We start from the raw sequence: 17782 nt of genomic DNA, 5'->3' as shown, positions 1-17782 counted from the left end.
ATTTGTGGATCACTAAGGATTAAAGGCCAATTTGTTCCGAGAATAGTTCTCTATTGTCGCTCCTGCATGCTGTAAGTTAAAAACAGCCTGGATTCTCCTTCTAATTCTTGTTTGCTTCGATAGTCATTTGAAATGCTATCACTATTACCGAAAAGTAAGTTTCCTCTACTTACACCTTCTGTTTTGGCTGTGGCTAAATCAAAAATGGTGGCTGTGTAGCCCCTAGAAACAAATCTTTTTTTTTAATTCTATTGGGGCCTTTTTCAAATCCAGATCACTTCTACAAATTATTTTCAGTCTTAACATTTCTCCATATGGAATACTATGGTTTAAATGCTGAGAGTGAAAGCTATTGGCATGAAGCACTGAATTACCTGCTGTTTCCTTCCTGCGCAATCTAGTTTCAATCCTGCTGTTTTTTTATAAACGCATGAACATTGAGGAAATCAACCTCATGCAAGCTTATTTGAGCTGGAAAGTTAAGATTGATTTAATTGCAATTGATATCATCTACAAAGTTCTCTGTCTGTCTTTAAATCCCCTCCATATAACAAATAAAGTATTGATGTAACAAAACCAGGATATCACATGCTTGTCCATAATCTCATTGTACTTAGCCATGAGGACCCGCTCCTCCCAGCAGCCCATATGCAGGCAAGCATAATTGGGGGAGCAGCTGGCCCCCAAGGCGACCCCAAGGATATGCTGGAAGATCTTATTGATGAACATAAAGAAATTGTTTTCTAAGCAAAATTGAGGCATGCTTAATAGCATCTTGCTATGTTCATACTGCATAAGTGATCTACTGTTAAAATGCATTGCTTTTAGTCCATCTTGGTTTATGCTTGTATAGAGGGTGGTAACATCTAGAGTCACCTGTATCCTGGTTAAACGATGGTAAGCTGCAAACGTATTCTTTTAAAAAGAAATCGATATAGCGGAAAGTGTTTTCCAAGAGAGAGTTCCTGGCAGAGATGATGGGCCTGCCTGGTGGTGTTAGGGAGTTTTTGTTTATCTTAGGGATAAGGTAAATGACCGGCATTACCGGATGGTCATGTCTTAAAAAGTTGTACTAATCAATGCTGGGCGATCCTTCATTTTTCCATGTTGCAAGTTTTGAATAAAAATCATTGTATACTGCTCTAACTGTTTGTAGCTTGCTTTTCTTCTAAATATAGCAAATCATTTAGATGTGTGGAAGCCTCTTACATGTAGCCCGATTGCAGCCAGATAACGATGTTGCCGCCTTTGACCTGAGTTACGGATTACTATCTGTTTGTTGTTCTGCAATTTAATCATTAATTCTTGGTATTTTCTATTATGCTTGCTTCCCTTGATGTGAGCTCTCTGTATTGCATAATTCAGTTTTGTATTCTGAGCTATTAGATTTTGATTGAAAATATTGATCAAATCACAAAACATGATAGGCTTAAATGTTGATTTAGGTTTGAAGGTTATCGCCCTGGTATCATGAGTCCTTAATCCCTGTTGTAATATCATTGTTTCTGTATACAGTAAAGAGCTCCCCTGTTGATTTTTCTTTTGTGGTACTTGCAATTCCTGAATGAGTTCAATATCTGAGATAGGTAGGTTGTCTGAGTGATTGATAATGTTAGTGTTCTTGGCAAGGTTGGCTGACGGAATGTCCCTGTTTGCGCCATTAGCTCCCTGCAAGTGTAATTTTTTTTGCTTCAGTTTATGAATCAACTTGTAGATGTTGATTCTGGTTTGGATATAGCTAAAAGTACTCTATGCACAAAATAACATTCCAGGGCTAGAAGCTGTTTCTCCACTTCCTCCAGAACCACATCTGACAGGTTGATTACCATCTTATTGCCCTGCTGTGCCGTATTTACTTGCGTCTCCAATTGGTGATTGATTGTTTCCTTCTTCTTGTGTTTTCTATGCTGTTGTCTTCTTTCTCAATGCCTTTTGTTTCTCCTTTGTTTGCTTTGTAATTTGGCAATCTCGGTCACAGAGTTTGGCGTCTGTCTTGTCTTAAAAAATCCAATTCCTCTGCTAGTGTGAGCTTGTTGGCCCTGGTTGTACGATCATTTGGTGGTCTGTTTCCTTCAGAATCGGATTCACTTTTGAAGGCCGAGCTCATATCAGAAGCTGATATTGTGCAAGGAAGAACTAAACTGATTCTATCACCCTGATTGACTATGTTTTTATCACTTCGTTTTTGTATCTTCATTGCGTCATGTTTTTGGGAGAAAAAGTGAATATTTGGCCATTCTAGTTGTCAATTTTATCCCTTTAGAGTTTTTGAGCCTTTCTATTTCTTATCGTTTCTTCTTGAAGAAGGTTTAAAGTGGAATCTCCAGTGAGGCTACTCAGTATTTTTGAGCATTTCATTGGGGGGTGAGAAATCAAAGTAGATGTTGAATACAATTAGAGGTATTCTCATCTCAGTCAGCGAAAACAGGATTCACCCCACAGTGAGAGCTATATTGAGTAGCAGTTGATATAACTTCACTCGGATTTACAGGATCATCAATCTCCTCTGTTCAAGTGGTTAATGTTACCTCCACACTGAGGATCTGTTTCTCTAAAGCACCCATTGCACCCGTAATTTAATTCATGATCGAGAAACAGGTTTAATAGGTGACTTAACCACCGTGTTACCCGGGCGTTGTCATTTCCCCATTACCTAGTACGTATAATAACTGAAAAATGTAGTCCAAATGTAACCTCTTTTAGATAAACACAAAAAAACAGCAAAGAACAAAGTAACAGAGCCAAGCGGTTCTGTTGCAAATAGCAGTCAGTATAAAAGTCCACTGCTACACCAGGGGCCAAAGTCAGGGCAAAATGAATATCAATGTCAGCAGCTCAAGAAAAGTAGATTACAGTTACCTCAGGATACTTGCTGTGCTCGTTCAGCCAGGGAAATCAAAAATAATTCTGTCACAACCAGCTAAGAGAGAGGGCCAAGCCCTGCCTCTTCCTATAGCTGACTGCCACGGACTGGTGCGCCCTTGGCCCGGTTTTTGCCCGAGGACGGCCTGCGCACGTCCCCCATAGCGGGTCTCAGAAGCCTTTGAGTAGGGCTAATCCCAAGCAGGTGATGAATTACTCTGGGGTTTTGGGCGATGTAGTCCTTCAGCGGCTGCACCATGCAACGGCACACCCCCTGCTTGGATCAAGGCACCAGGGAACAGGAAAGCACTCCAGTAGCAAGGTCAGTGGCCAAGAAAAAAGTCCTACTCACTCACCCTACAGTCAATCACACCGCCAGTTAGTCACCCATACAGAAACACACACATACACTCTCTTACTCATACAGATACTAACATGTACTCACTCACCTTGACACAAGAACCCACACTCACCCATATAGACACAATCACAGTCCCTCACTGACACATACCGTCACTCATGTACTCTAACACTCACTTACACAGCCCCTCACTTATGTACTCAATAACCCATATACCCTTGACACACCCTCTCAACCACCCAACCCACCCACCCACACAGGAAGACACCCATACAGGTACTCGGGCAACTAATCAATCACCCATACAGCCATTCACGTATTCACTCACACCCATACAGCTATTTAGACTCCAACTGAAAGACTGATACGGATTTCTCACTACCTAGTCACTCACTCATATGTTCACTGAGACATCTAATCACACACTCATACAGTCAGTCACACACCCACTGAATCATCCATACAGGCACTCATACATCCACTGATTCATCAATTATTTAACACGTTTTAAAAACAGTCACTGAATGATGTCATCAGTGATGTCATTTGAGATGTCATCAGTGATGTCACTGACCATGTCAAGAGTGGTGTAATATGTGAGGTCATAAGCAGTGCATTGGGGGGCACGAGTTATAGTTAGGTCAGCTAACTATAACTGCTGAATTTCTCTGGTTATGTACAAGTGAAATGTTAGGCTAACTATAATGTCCCTGTTACTATTGTTTTTTTCAATTAATTTCCAAGGTGTTTTAAAATGGTATTTCCTAACTATAACGTCCCTGTAACCTTTGTTTTATTCAGTGAGTGCACTTGCCAAGGACACACTGGTAATACTGCGTGTTTTTGACAAAGTGTAAAACACACATATAGACATAATTTACATAAAGTTTCAGTGTAGGTATTTATTAAGGTACTAATTTAACTTTCCCCTTTGTATTAATCGAAATAACTACATTATAAATGCAGTTTCCGTCTTAACAGCAACACCCGGAGGTCGTATTGGTCACGAATACAAATGACAAAGTGTTAAATAGATATACAGACATATTTTACAGAAAGTTCGAGTTTATCGGTCTAGACTATATTTTAACAACATATTTATAAAAAACAACAGTTTAAAAAAATAGCTTTCAACATCAGAACTCACAAATAGAACATAACTACCAAACAAAGAAATGTCATTGGTTTACACAGTTTTACAGCAAATTGGTGAAGTCTAGCATATGTGTGAAGACACTATCTCGGGCCCAGCAAAACAATATTCATGTGGTACAACAAGTATGCTGTACCACTTGAAAACATATCGCAAAATGCAAACTAAAATTCCATTGAGAAAAAAAGAGAGGCATCATCAGCCTCCAGACCGCCACCCCTGCTCCTGACAACAAAGTTCCATCTTAAGTAGAGAGAACATGCAGTGAAATGTCACCAGAACAAAAGCGTTTTGTAACCTTCTGCATGAATTATAACACCAACCTAACAGCTAAGAAGCAGTGTGTGGATCTAATTTTCCAGAATGTGGAAAACCATAGGTGTTAATTTGTATTCTTCTTTGGTTTGCAGCAGTTCAAGCTCTGTGAAAAAAAGTAAACAAAGAAAAATGTATTAGGATTTCATTTTGAACATTAGGCAGCCAAAACAAGTTACAATGGTGAGTTGAAAGGAGACTTCTTAAATGCAACTTAAGGCTGCAGGTATTATAGTACCTCAGTTTAGTTTTTATCTATAGTAACAGAATGTAGCCCTGTAATGTTTTATAAATTCATTACCTTCAGTTAAAAACAGTCTTTCATTTCTAACATTATGCGGTAGACCATACTCCTGATAGTCCGAATAATGTCACAGAAACTCATAATTCATATACTTTTCATCACAATAACACATTGTTCTAAGAACTTTGGTTCTAGAAATATTAAATATAAGTTTGTTAGCTTTTTACATAGTCTTGATTTGAATAACATTTCATTGCACGCTGTCTATCCTGTTTGACATTTTTTTTATATATTTGGTTGTGTGTAGAGGTTATATTAACTCCTTCATGAACTGTTTGCTATAGTTGTAAAACTTATTTTTTAAATGAAAATGTGTCCAGCTACAAAGTATGTAATTTTACCATCCACTCTAAATCCTTAAAGCGGGACTATAACCTATTTCCCATAAATTTGTAGTAACAAAGTACACCTAAGTTCTAATCTGCAGTTTGCAAAAAGAACAATTGATGGACTGAATGCAGAACAATGTCATACATTCACCCCAGTACAGAGATCTCGGCCTAAATCCATTGTTTTTTTGCTCGCCATTCCAGTTTTGACCCAGCCATATGCAAATCAGTCTTGACCCTGAACCCAATGGGAACAGTCCAGCCCGAACTGCCAGGCCAGGTCCTTCCTGGATTGAAAACAAGCATTCTAGCCCTCATCAGCTAGGATAGCTTGACTCCAGTGGCATGGAGAGCATGGGATCCAAGTCTGGGCATACCCGTTCCACTCGGGGTGACAAATGCAAAATGAACAGTTAATGGACTGAATGCAGAACAATGTCATACATTCACCACAGTACAGAGATCTGGGCATAAATCCATTGTTTTGCTCACCATGCCATTCCAGTTTGGACAGGTCATATTTTGATGGGCATTTATGGTTACATTTCCAAATGCCGCAGCTTGACAATCTTGTAACGTCAAGTAGAGGAATCGTTCTGAAATATTTTCTGAGCTAGAAATGAATTCGCAATTTTCACAGTTATTGTTTCATTTATAACTTAAACCAAATAATTCAAATATATTAACATGCTCTTCCTCTAATAGTCCTAGCATTACTATAAAACATTCTTGCACATCAAGCTGAATATTTTGAGAAAACATTACTAATCAAGTTCAGTACTCTACCTTTTACACCTTTCTCATGCTCTTTTGGTGTCAACTTGCCTGACTTTGGCTCCATACAGGCTATAGCCTGAAATGGATGTATACATTGGATAACAATTGACTCATAAACATTTAAAACCTTGACATGGTTCAGGAATAGGAACAAGTATTGACATGTTATGCACAGCACTAGATGGCATTATATTTTCCTCTAATTTACTGTAACAGTACTTACGTATAACTTACTATGTGGACAAGACAAAGCGTTTCTCTACAAATAAATATACAGCAAACTTTTGCCAGTTATCTTGATTTTCTTTTTCACTTAATAAATACAAGTCAACATTCTGTGTTTCAATCTTGTAGTGAGTGCCTCGACAACTGATACAAATATACTCTGGTGTTTCAGAGCACACTTTGTTTAATTTTATAATCTCTTCTTCAAAGCTATCACTATACCGGCGTCCTGTTCTGCAACTCTTCCTGTTATCAACTCTTCATTTTCCGTAGAGCCCAGTTCTGGACAAAAGAAATAAGCCGGCACATATTCACAAATCATTTTTACCTCTGCCACAATACCATACAAAAGTGCTCTGTTCATTTCTTCTAAACATAAAGCAGGATTTTTTACATGGTACAACCTCCTATCTAAACTTTGCATTGTTGAGAGGTATACAGCTTACATCCTGAAATGATGAAAGGTGCTTTGCCACACTGTCTTTGATAAACAAGGTACCGAGTATCCCTCCAAATGTGTATGCCTTCTAACATTGCAAGGATCCAATCCTTGTAAATTACTTATTTTGTTATTTTAACTTCACCTTGTAAAGATATATACAAATATTCTTAGTATAATAATGTATTGCTGTTAAATACTACAAACACTACTACAATATCATTTGTATAGAGGGCCTGACTATGTCTTTCCGGTACCTCTTCGGCAATAACTTGTTCTACATTGCAAAACATCATCACCTCTTTCGCTAAAGGAGTGCCATTCTTCATTTTATAACTTTGTCCTCTTTCATCAATAGCATGAACTAATGTGTTAACCTGCAGGTAGCTTTTTACATTAAAGAAAAGCTCTGTACTAGAAGTATGTATCCATTCTCCACTAAACGCTGTACAAAAGATACTTCTATTGCCTAATATTTTCTTCTGGTTTTGTCTCCTCGTGTACAACACTATTTTGTCAAGAGTCTTCATTCCATAATCAAAATGGAAAGTTTCCTCTTCAAAGCAAAGTCCTTATCAACTACTCCTTCAACTTGTTCTTTCTGTTTCAGTGCCTCTCTCCTTCCTCTATAGTTCTCATATTTCTCAATACATTCACAACCACTCTACTTCAAAACATCTTGGCTCTGATTTCCTTAAACTGCTTCTGTCTCCAGGTTAATGTGTGTCCATCTTTATTGTATTCTTTCCTGTTCTTCTAATACAGATTTTGTCCACTCTTATTGATTCTCATAGTTTGGTTTTCATATTCATCATTTTCGAACCTTTGCAGGTGTCCAGATATATTTCTCAAAAATGAGAGTGTCCTTACCAGTAGTTCTTTTTTCTTTTACCACTTTTTCTGCATTGTTCCCCTTTGATACATCAATTTTTTAGAGATACTGTAGTTACTTCTGTTGCTTTTACCTCCCAACTTTTGTAGGCATTCTAACTATAGTTATGTATATATTGTTCTGTAAAAAAAAGTATATTTTAATTTTTACTCTAGCCTACATACCAACTACTTTAATACTGACTTACACATAATATAAAATGTTTTTGTTATGATGCAGTTTTAAATCTACAGATGAAAATAGCTATATAACTACATGCACTTACTTTAATATACCAAACCCAAAACAAAACACAAAACTGTATTTATTAGTTACCTTTTACATTATAACACCCTCTCCTACAGCACAGCTGCACCATATTTCTCACTTATACGTGGTGGAAGACTAGTTTATACCTTCTGTAGTAACTTTTAAAATGAACATCGAATAAAGTGCAGAAGTACATACAGTATATCAACACTGTATATCTGAAAATACAACCTAAGTGCTATTTGTGTACCTCGCTACCACCGTGCCACTGGTGTATTTAGTATCTTACTACATTTCTACTTAATTTTGGGAAACTGTGCATATAAAAATCTACACATTAATCTCTATCAGCGCAAATAGCTCCCTAATTCTTCCGAGTACATGCAAAGAGTGTGTGACAGGTTGCATATATAATTCGGCAGATGTTTCTAAAAGACTACATATTCCTTGTTAAAACTTGTAAATATGCGTGTTTGTGGTTGAATACATCACTACTCCCTGGATGACTGAATGAGTGCATCAGTAGATCTTAGATGATTCCCTGAGGATACAGGTAGTGCCTGAATGGTCTGAGTGTATGAGGACTCCATGGGTCGTTCCATTTCTGCATAGTTACTGTCTGCGTGTTTGCATGAGTATATCACTACTATCTGGTCGTTTGGATGAGTACATGAGTAGTGCCTGAATGATTAGATAAGTGCATAACTTTAGCCCCAATAATTCAATACATGCGAAGATAGTGGTTGGATGATTAAATCAGTGCAACTCTAGTGCCTGGATGATTGCAGGAGTGCATACATAGAATATAGGTGATTTATAGAGTGCATGGATAGTAGATATGTGATTATTTAAGTGCATACATAGCACCTGGCAGAATGGATAAGTTCATTTGTAGTGTTTCAGTGATTGGACGAGTACGTGGCTGCTTCCAATGTATTTTAGGTTTAGCAAACAGGTAGTACTGGGGTGTTTAGATAAGTACATGGATAGTGCCTGGATAATTGAATGAGTGCATCAGTCATGCCTGGCTGATTGGAGTGCATGACAAGTGTCTGAGTGATTGCATGAGTCCATTGTTAAAGTTTGACTGATTGCATGAAAGGAAGTGTAGTACTAGGGTGATAGTATTAATGCAACAATAATTGAATGAGTGCATAGGTACTGGATGTTTCATAGGTTCACTGCAGTGGTACTGCCTACGTAATTGGATGAATACATGGGTTGTTCCTCAGTATTTCGATGAGTGCATAGGTTGTGAGCTGGTGTGTGGATGAGTGCATGAGTCGTGCTTGGGTGTTTGAATGACTGCATAGGGGCCTTGGTGATTGTATAAGTGAATGGTTAGTGCCTGGGGGATTAGATGAATGCATGGGTAGTGCCTGCATAGTTCAATGACTAATTAGTGTATATGTGATTGCAAGAGTGTATATTAAATGCCTGGGTAATTGAATAAGTGCATAGACAGTGCATGAGTGATTCGATGAATGCGTGCCTGATTACTGCCTGGCTTACTGTGAAAGTACCTCCATTGTTGTTAGATGCATAACAGTTGTGACTATATCTATGACTCATTGTTTAGGTCCTCCTGTCACTATGAAACTACCTGTTTGTGTATCGATCCTTTTCTACTGAGCTATGTGTGAGTGAAGTCTAGAAGTCAAGAAGCTGCTTAAGACCACTCTTTTTTGCGCTTGATTCAGCTGTAGCTTCAATACATCCTCACAGTCCCTCATAAGCGCAGAGATACCCCTTCGGGTGTCAATTCAAGCACTATACAAGTAAATAAATAAATATCACTGTTGATATATAATTGGAAACTGCTAGAAATGGGATTTCTGGTTGGCTAAGGCTTGCTCCAAAGCCAGGCAGAAACCACCACTCTAGTCATGGCAAGGGAGTTACATGCCGAAGATAACCCATGCTCACCCCCTTGGCAGCTTGACACGAGCAGTCAGGCTTATCCCAGAGGCAATGTGTAAAGCGTTTGCGCAACACACACACACAGCAGCAACACACTAGGCTCACCACAAAAGAAACTTCACACAAGGTTATATAAAAATAGCATTTGTTTTATCATAAACACATTAGAATCATAATCACACAATATATGATGTGCCAACCGGCACTAGGCAGTTCACAGAGGACTATATACAGGACCAGGCCAATCGGGCCACGGTCAGAACCATCAGAATGCAGGTAGTAAACATAAAACACAACCAGTAAGTACTGGTACAATAACCCCTTCGCTGCTCATGACGAGCTCAGCTCGTCATGAGGCACACTGGAGCTGTGCTTATGACGAGCTGAGCTCGTCATGAACAATGGGATTCAAAGCCTCCCAGCACAGGAGGGCAAAAGCCATAGCAGCCAAGGTGATAATGACCTCAGCATTATTATGTTAAGCATAAAACACATTAGGCCCAAACCTCCTAAGCTTAAACACAATACGCAATAGGCCTCACCAGCATAAACACATTATGCAATAATCATGGTGCACAAATCACATTTGCCATCATCCTAAAACCTGATAGCATGACACTAGGCATAAAACACCATATGCATCTTATCAGGCATAAACCACATTATGCACTAGCAGTAGGCATCACCTTAGGCATAAACAACCTAACATAAACACCTTATGCCATCCCTTAGGGCCTTGTGCCCTTCCAGTACACACAGGTACCAACCATGGACATGACCCCAGGCCAACTGGCTTTTCTGGGGCTAAACTACCCTTTGTCCAAAAATTCAGGACTCTAAAAGGTAGGACTTTACAAATGGTCCACTGGCAGCCACTGCAGCGAAATCTCAGAGAGCGAATGCGCTGGGGGCGTGGGGTGCAACTCACCCCTGTCTCTGAAATGCCCCTAAAACAATGATGGCGCTGTTACTACTGTACCTCCTGGGTACACACTGGGACCTTCTCACAAAATGGGCTCAACGTTGCAGCTGCCCTCACTGGTGCGGTGCAGCTGGGGAAAACGATCAGGCACTGGCACCACTAGTGCCTTGTGAGCCCCACTGGGACTCTATCAATAATGGACTCCCAAACAGAAATCAGCATGGGCACCTCGGTGCCCCAGGGAACACCAATGCGGCTCCAGGCACTGATAATGTGCTTTGGGGGAAAATCTCTCACCGGGGCCCTACTGGAGCCCTTCAAAGCAGGAAGAAAAAGCCTCATGCAGCCCCACTCACCGGAGCTCTGCGGCGGGCTCCTTTTTGTCTCCACCGCCATCTTTAGGCACCGCAATATGCCTCAATAGGGTGCGTTGCCTAGCCCATACTCACCGGGGCTCCTTGTAGACACCTCCGGTCTACAACTGACATGGTCCTCTCCTCTCCTGGTGGTGTGCGGGGCTCTCACAGCTCACTGGGGCCCTGTTCAGGGAGATGCCAACTTCAGAACCTCCTGGGTGACACGCAGGGCTCCCACCAGGACCTGGGAGACCTGCTCAGGCAGGCGCGGACTTCCTTCCTTTGCGCCTCCTTCGGCCTCAGTCCGCGAGGCCCCACCCAGGTCCAGGCATTCCGCCTGACTTCTGGCTCAGCCGTGGCAGTTCTCAGTGGCAGCGCCACAGTGTGGGTAGGGACTACTCCTCCCACTACTCCAAATGCAGACGTCCTATTCAGCCTAGCTCTGACACGCCCTGCCCCTTCTGGGGCCACACACACCTCCCAGCCCCTGTCACTCAAAAGCCACACACGCAATTCACATCAGACAGGCAGACACATAGCATACAGAAATGCCAACTTTAAAAGTGTCATTTCTAAAATAGTTATAATAAATCTGCGCACACCATTGCGTAGCATGTATTATCACTATTCCAAATATACCAAACTTGACCACGCTGCTCCTCTCATATCAGGGATTACCGCTGAAACACTTATCAGGTAAATTCCCAATACATTCCTATGGGAGGGCAGCCCCACAGTAGTGAGAAACCAAAATGGCTGTTTGTCACTACCAGGACATGTCATATACTTAAGGTACATGTCTTATCTTTTACTTACAATGCACCCTGCCCATTGGGCTAGCTAGGGCCTACCTTAGGGGTGACCGACAGTAAAAGGGGGGGTCACAGATATGGCACACACTTTAGGTGCCACGTCACAGCAGCAGTAACACTGCGTGCACAGGCCCTGCAATGGCAGAGGCCGGAGATAGATCGGAAAGGCTACTTTGGTGGGTGACGCAATCAGCGTTGCAAGCCCATCAGTAGCATTTAATTTACTAGCCCTGGGTACATGAAGTACCATTCTACAAGGGACTGACAGGTAAATTTAATAGGTCAAACAGGTGTAGACCATTCTTACCATATGTATCACAGAGAGCAAATGCATTTTACACTGAACAGCAGTGCCAAAGTGCCCAGAGTCCTAAAACCACCAACAACATGTCAGAAAAAAGGCTAGGAGAAAAGCAAAACGTTTAGGGATGACCCTGCAAAAAGGGCCAAGTCCAACAGATACATGGCTGTCTAGGAGCTCTGTTACTCAACATGCACATGCATCAGTAAGTTTCTAAAATTGAAAACAACAGTTCTCACTTTTTCAAAGCACAAAACCTTTTCTTAATGGCATACCTTCAACATTTCTCAAATATTTCTTGTGTGTTTAAAACCTATATTCAGCATTTCTCAAGGAAAGGTTACACGCCAAGTGAAGCTAGTTCCAGAACTCTCAAGAGACATTCTTCAATATTAACCCTCCTCAATTTTAAACACATAATGTTTACAGAAATTCACCACCATCACCATATACCTGACATTTTCAACAGCCTTAAAGAACATAGATTACCATGTAAACAAATAGGTCATTTCCTGATAGGTATACACCTGCAGTCCTTCTTTCCAAAAATATATAGTTCTCTACATCTTTAACTAAACTCAAGAGTAACTATCTCCAACCAGAACAACCATATCTCAACATCTAAGCGTATGCAAACCAGTCAAATAAGTTAAAAACGACATTAACAAGCACTTCCAAATACATTACTACTTTATAATTCATATATAGAGGCACAGCACAAGTTCTTATGTTTTGTTCAAAACTACACTACTCCTGTTTAATAATGTGACTAAAAGTACTACAGTTCCCAGAATGCAAATGATAAACATCTGTCTGTTCTGCAAATGATGCTTACACATTTAAAACATTGTCATTTCTAAAGGCATTGCTCAGTGTGATACTAATTTTTTTATCACACTCCCATATACATCTTCATTTCTAATGTACATTTAAAAAAAAATTAAATGTTGTATAAATACCAGTGAATTGAGTTTGTAGATTATATTGTTGTTTTAGCTCTTTCTGGATAGTTTTGACACTGTTGAAATTTGTAAAAACTAAGCACAAGAATGGTACCTCACTCTCATAGCAACTATAAAATGGCAACCTCTTCCACTTTCTACTCTATGATCATGAGAAAGGCAGCAAATGAAATCATGTCTTTCATTTTAGACTACTGTATCTCTACTTGTGATTGGTTAGCATCTGTTAACCGTTTCCCTCTCTTTCAAAACGAGTTTCCTTTCTCCGTGTGTTCGCAATGTTTTCGTGATGACCGCAAGGAAATCACAAGGAAAAAAAAGTCCAAACTGATATTTATCTTCATTTTTAGGTCGAGCCCTGACTCAGCGCGCAAGCGCTGCTCTGTGTTGATCTGTGGTAGTAGAGTATGAGGGAGACGCCACACCCACTCCCCGGCCCATCTTTTCCATTGGCTTGTGTTTTTGTCGTTCCTAAATCCTGCCTTCCGATTGGTTTATAGGCTTGTTAGTCCCTCCTTATGGCAACCATGTCATAATTTGTATCCTTCCAAGGCTACTGGCCCTTTTACTTCGAGTGTTGCATGGTATTTAGATTGTGAGCACTATTTTCTTCCTATGCCTTCTCACCCAGCCCCTCGCACTCCAGTTGCCGTGCCTTCTCCCCCGCCTGCACTCTCGTTGCTATGCCTTCTCGCCCAAAGTTGAATTTTATGAATAAGCTCCACTTGAGTGAACATGACAAGCTATTTGTGCAAGCAGGCATTTAAGGCATTGTATTGTCTGATTGTAAAAGCTTTGCTTTTTTTTAACAACAACGGTGAACATCTACGAAGAATAAGAAAATACGCTTGTTGGCATGTACATTTCTACCCCCCCGCCCCAAGTATTTTAGACGTGGGAGGAATATAATTCACTACATAGGTTTGTGGGATAGGCGTTGCCACTGTTTGCAATACCAGCGTGCTGCCCAACGAGACTAGATAGCTACGCAATCAGCGTAGGGGAGTGACGTAATGTGTGAAGGAGATGGGAGTCGTTACAGGCAAAAAGTTATAGAGCGTGGGTTTCGGTTACAGTTGGTTATTGAGAGGCTAGGAGGATACATCGGCTGAAGATTTTCTGTGTTTACGCGTCGCCTGAGACAAATTTATCTCATATCCCGTTTTCTTCCCATACAGTTTAAATGTTATGTTTTTATATGGAGAGACGAAGGATGGAGGTAAGCCACGAGTGATGATGCGGGTGCGGGTAGCACAATAGCCAAGCGATACAGTGCGCTCTATGTACTAGTGATGAGTATCGCTGGTTGAGCTGTGAGTGACTTGCAGGTCGCGTGTGAAGGGAAGTGTAAAGGCACAAGGACAATACGTTCAGCTCTTTGTCATCAGGGGGCCGTTTAGCCAGTTTCTCCTGACAGCAATCCACGAAGGCAGCCATATTTGATAAAGTGTGCATATCTTGCGTGCTCTGCCTCTTTGGCTAGGTGTTATAACGCCATGGCTTGGCCTAATAATACCTTTCCGTACTCCTAGTCCTAAAGAGAGGTGTGCGGAGATGTGGGTTTAATTCCGATATGATTACGTTCGTATCAGGAGAAACAAACGTTCATGTTCTTGGAGTTAGCTGTTATATTTACCTAACAAGTCTTCAAGAAGGTGTTAGGGACTGTGGTATGTTGGGATGGCCTGTTTCTAGTAGTTTAGGTTCGCACGAGAAAAACTTTCTCAAAGTTAAGACATGCATTCAGTTAAACTGCTTGTACCAATACAGTTTAAAACTGGGGACTTGGGTATCAAAAATAGGAACCTAGGTGTCGCACAACGTGGGTTCATGTGGTTAATCTTCCGAAACATAGCTTTTGCCCTTTTAGCGTATTGGCGCCAATGTATTTTTGTATGTGTAAAGGCGTTTGGTGCATGCGAAACAAGAGGCCTGTGGCATAAGGTTGATCCGGCTGAATTAAATCACACAACGCGCTTTCTCAGTAAATCACCTTATATTAAGTCCGTGGTTTATGGGCGTTGTAGTCATTCGGTTCAATTGAACTAATAGTGACTGCAATCACAGAAACTCTTTGTTTACAGTGACGTGGGGTTATCCAGTATCTCTGCCCTTGTGGGAAATTCTCATTGATTACCAACTATCATGTATGGTTATGCTGTAGGCTTATTTATAAGGCGTGTATGAGTGATGTCCTGTAAGCATTTCTGTCATGCTTGAAAAAAAAAGTGTGTTTCATTGGCTTGAGCTCCTCTTAGCCGTGTTGCTGCAATGTATTCATGGTAATGCAAAATGTTAATCGGCTCCTTGTTAGGGTTTCTGGATCTTCCCTGATACCTACATAAATTCTTTTTTTGTTGCGTATTGTGCTGGAGAATTCTAGCTACAGTTGATTTCATTTCTTTTTCTGGACGTTTCCCGCAGGAGACCTTATTTTGTGTGGTGCTCTGTACTGTGTGTAGTAGAAAGAAATCAGCGGAGGACCTCCATAATGTGTGTTCTTGGTCTTCATTTCTCCCATACAGAGTGTGATCTTTTTGTCAAGAAATGGGGTTCGCCTTAAGCATTTAAGAAAAAAAGAAGGAACCAGCATTTGGGTGCTTTAAAGAACAATCATTTGCAATGGAATAGGTCTCGCATTTATGCAAGTTTAAGCTATTGACATTGTTAATGGCAATGTGTTTTATTTATGTTTCAAAAACCAAAACATAATTAAAGGCATTGTCTTTACAATGCCAAAAGCTCAAACTCGAGTAAATGCGAGACCTGTTGCATTGCAAATGCTAGTTTTTAAATGTAAATTTATTTATTTGACGAGTTTTATATAGCACTGGCTAGACCCGGAGGCATTAGAGCGCTTTACATGAGGATTGTTGCGTTACAGGTTACAAATTACAACCGTTACCAGAGCATAGTAAAATATAGCCACAAAACAATGTTACGGTAATTCATGGGAGGGAGGGGGAGGAAAGAGACACAGCAGGGAGACGGGGAGAACTGTGCCCAATGTCCGACTGGGTAGGTAACGGCCGAGGGGGTGAACCAAGGCCGATCTCCTCTATAGCTGGCTAGCAGCTCCACCGTGCATCAGCCATGATGCTCAGGTCTCAGCGGTCAGGAATAACAGGAAAAACAGTTTTTCATGGGTTACATTAGTTACAGTTGCATAGTCAAAGTCCGAAGAAACAAGTCACCAGTAGCGGAAAAGAGGGAATGGGGGAGGGGAGTGGAGAACAGGGGACTGGGAAGCAGAGCAGAATCTGTCAAACCGGCAGTGGGAGAAAAGTACCACGTGGGGGCCCAAAATGTTAGAGTTTGCAGGCCATAATAAATCCTGCACATCCGTTAATTACATAGTCCTGATTTGGAAATTAAAGTTTACACGTATCTTAAGTCGGATTCTTGGCTGTGCATGTGTTGTGAGTCACCAGAGATGATCTGCTTGTTTCCAAGAAAAGAGGGGGTTATGGTCGCGATGGCTGTATTAATCAATTTTCTCCATCTGAAAAACTGTCTCTTTTAAAATGTGGCAATGTCTATAGAACCTTTACTTGCAATTTGTACACTGTTTTGGGATTTATTTACGTTTACAAATTAGATGTGAAAAGATTTGGTAAGGTATATAACTGCCTTCAAAGTTATGAACTTACAGGTGTTTACTGCCTTTCCAGTGTCCACCCCAAGGGCCAACCCCTAAGAATGGACATGTTCCCCCCTCTAACCATAAGCATAGTGTTGTATGGCATTTTAGGACCCTACTGTAATTTTCTCGATTCATGCCCTTATATAGGTATAATCACCATGTCCATATACAGGCATAGAATTCATAACCATATTTAGACATAGCTCATGCAGTCCAATACGGCATGGCTACTTCCACTAGTTGTGAAAATCCACAACGATTTCTTGGAAAACTCGGATTCAGCAGCTAGGGACTCCCCTTGCTTGAATATTGATTTATCCAAGAACTCATGGAGTTTTCAAAGAACTGAGACTCTTTGATGGCATTATTATGTCCACCTTTACGTCAATCTCGGCACCTTCAAGGTATAAATATGCCCACACTTGCCTTAGCAAACACACAGTGGTTTGGAGCAGTTCGACTATCTACTTGCCCAATGCTTCCTGCTACAGCAAGTGCCGAAGGAAGCCGACCTTCCAGCAGACGCACTGAGAGAGACGCTGTCTTTTCTCTTGCCGAGAAATCCAGCTCCAGTGTTTCCAAGCTACCCTTTCGCGTTGTCAGGAAATAGAGTCCTGAGCCTGACCTTCTTCATTCTAAACCAAGGTACAGAGCTGATTAGCCCCTTAGAGAAATCTTGGATAGATTCTAGGCAAAGAATACTACATTTATGCTACACATCACTTACTTCTTCCCTTGTACTAGACGTAGGTTAGGTCATCGGGGTAGGCGTATTTTAGGAGCACCTGTTGAGTACTTTTAGCCTCTGTTATTTATGTATGTATTTATTTATGGTCTAGGAACCTTACAATGCTCTTACAGTATTATTTTATCCTACACTTTTTACTGTACGCATTATACTTTGCAACCAGTATTACGATTGTGGCAGTTCATTTCTTCTGCTTGAGAAAGAAGACTGTT

General features: G+C 40.7%; 1 protein-coding gene across 1 annotated transcript in view; it reads left to right on the top strand.

Moving 5' to 3' along the window:
• The window catches only part of KCNN2 (potassium calcium-activated channel subfamily N member 2), a 553541-nt gene that overhangs the window by 353262 nt on the left and 182497 nt on the right, over nucleotides 1-17782 (top strand). The window lies entirely within an intron of this gene.

This window comes from Lissotriton vulgaris, chromosome 3_1 (assembly GCF_964263255.1).
Source record: "Lissotriton vulgaris chromosome 3_1, aLisVul1.2, whole genome shotgun sequence".
NCBI classification, from domain to species: domain Eukaryota; kingdom Metazoa; phylum Chordata; class Amphibia; order Caudata; family Salamandridae; genus Lissotriton; species Lissotriton vulgaris.
This window is presented reverse-complemented; position numbering and strand designations above follow the sequence as displayed.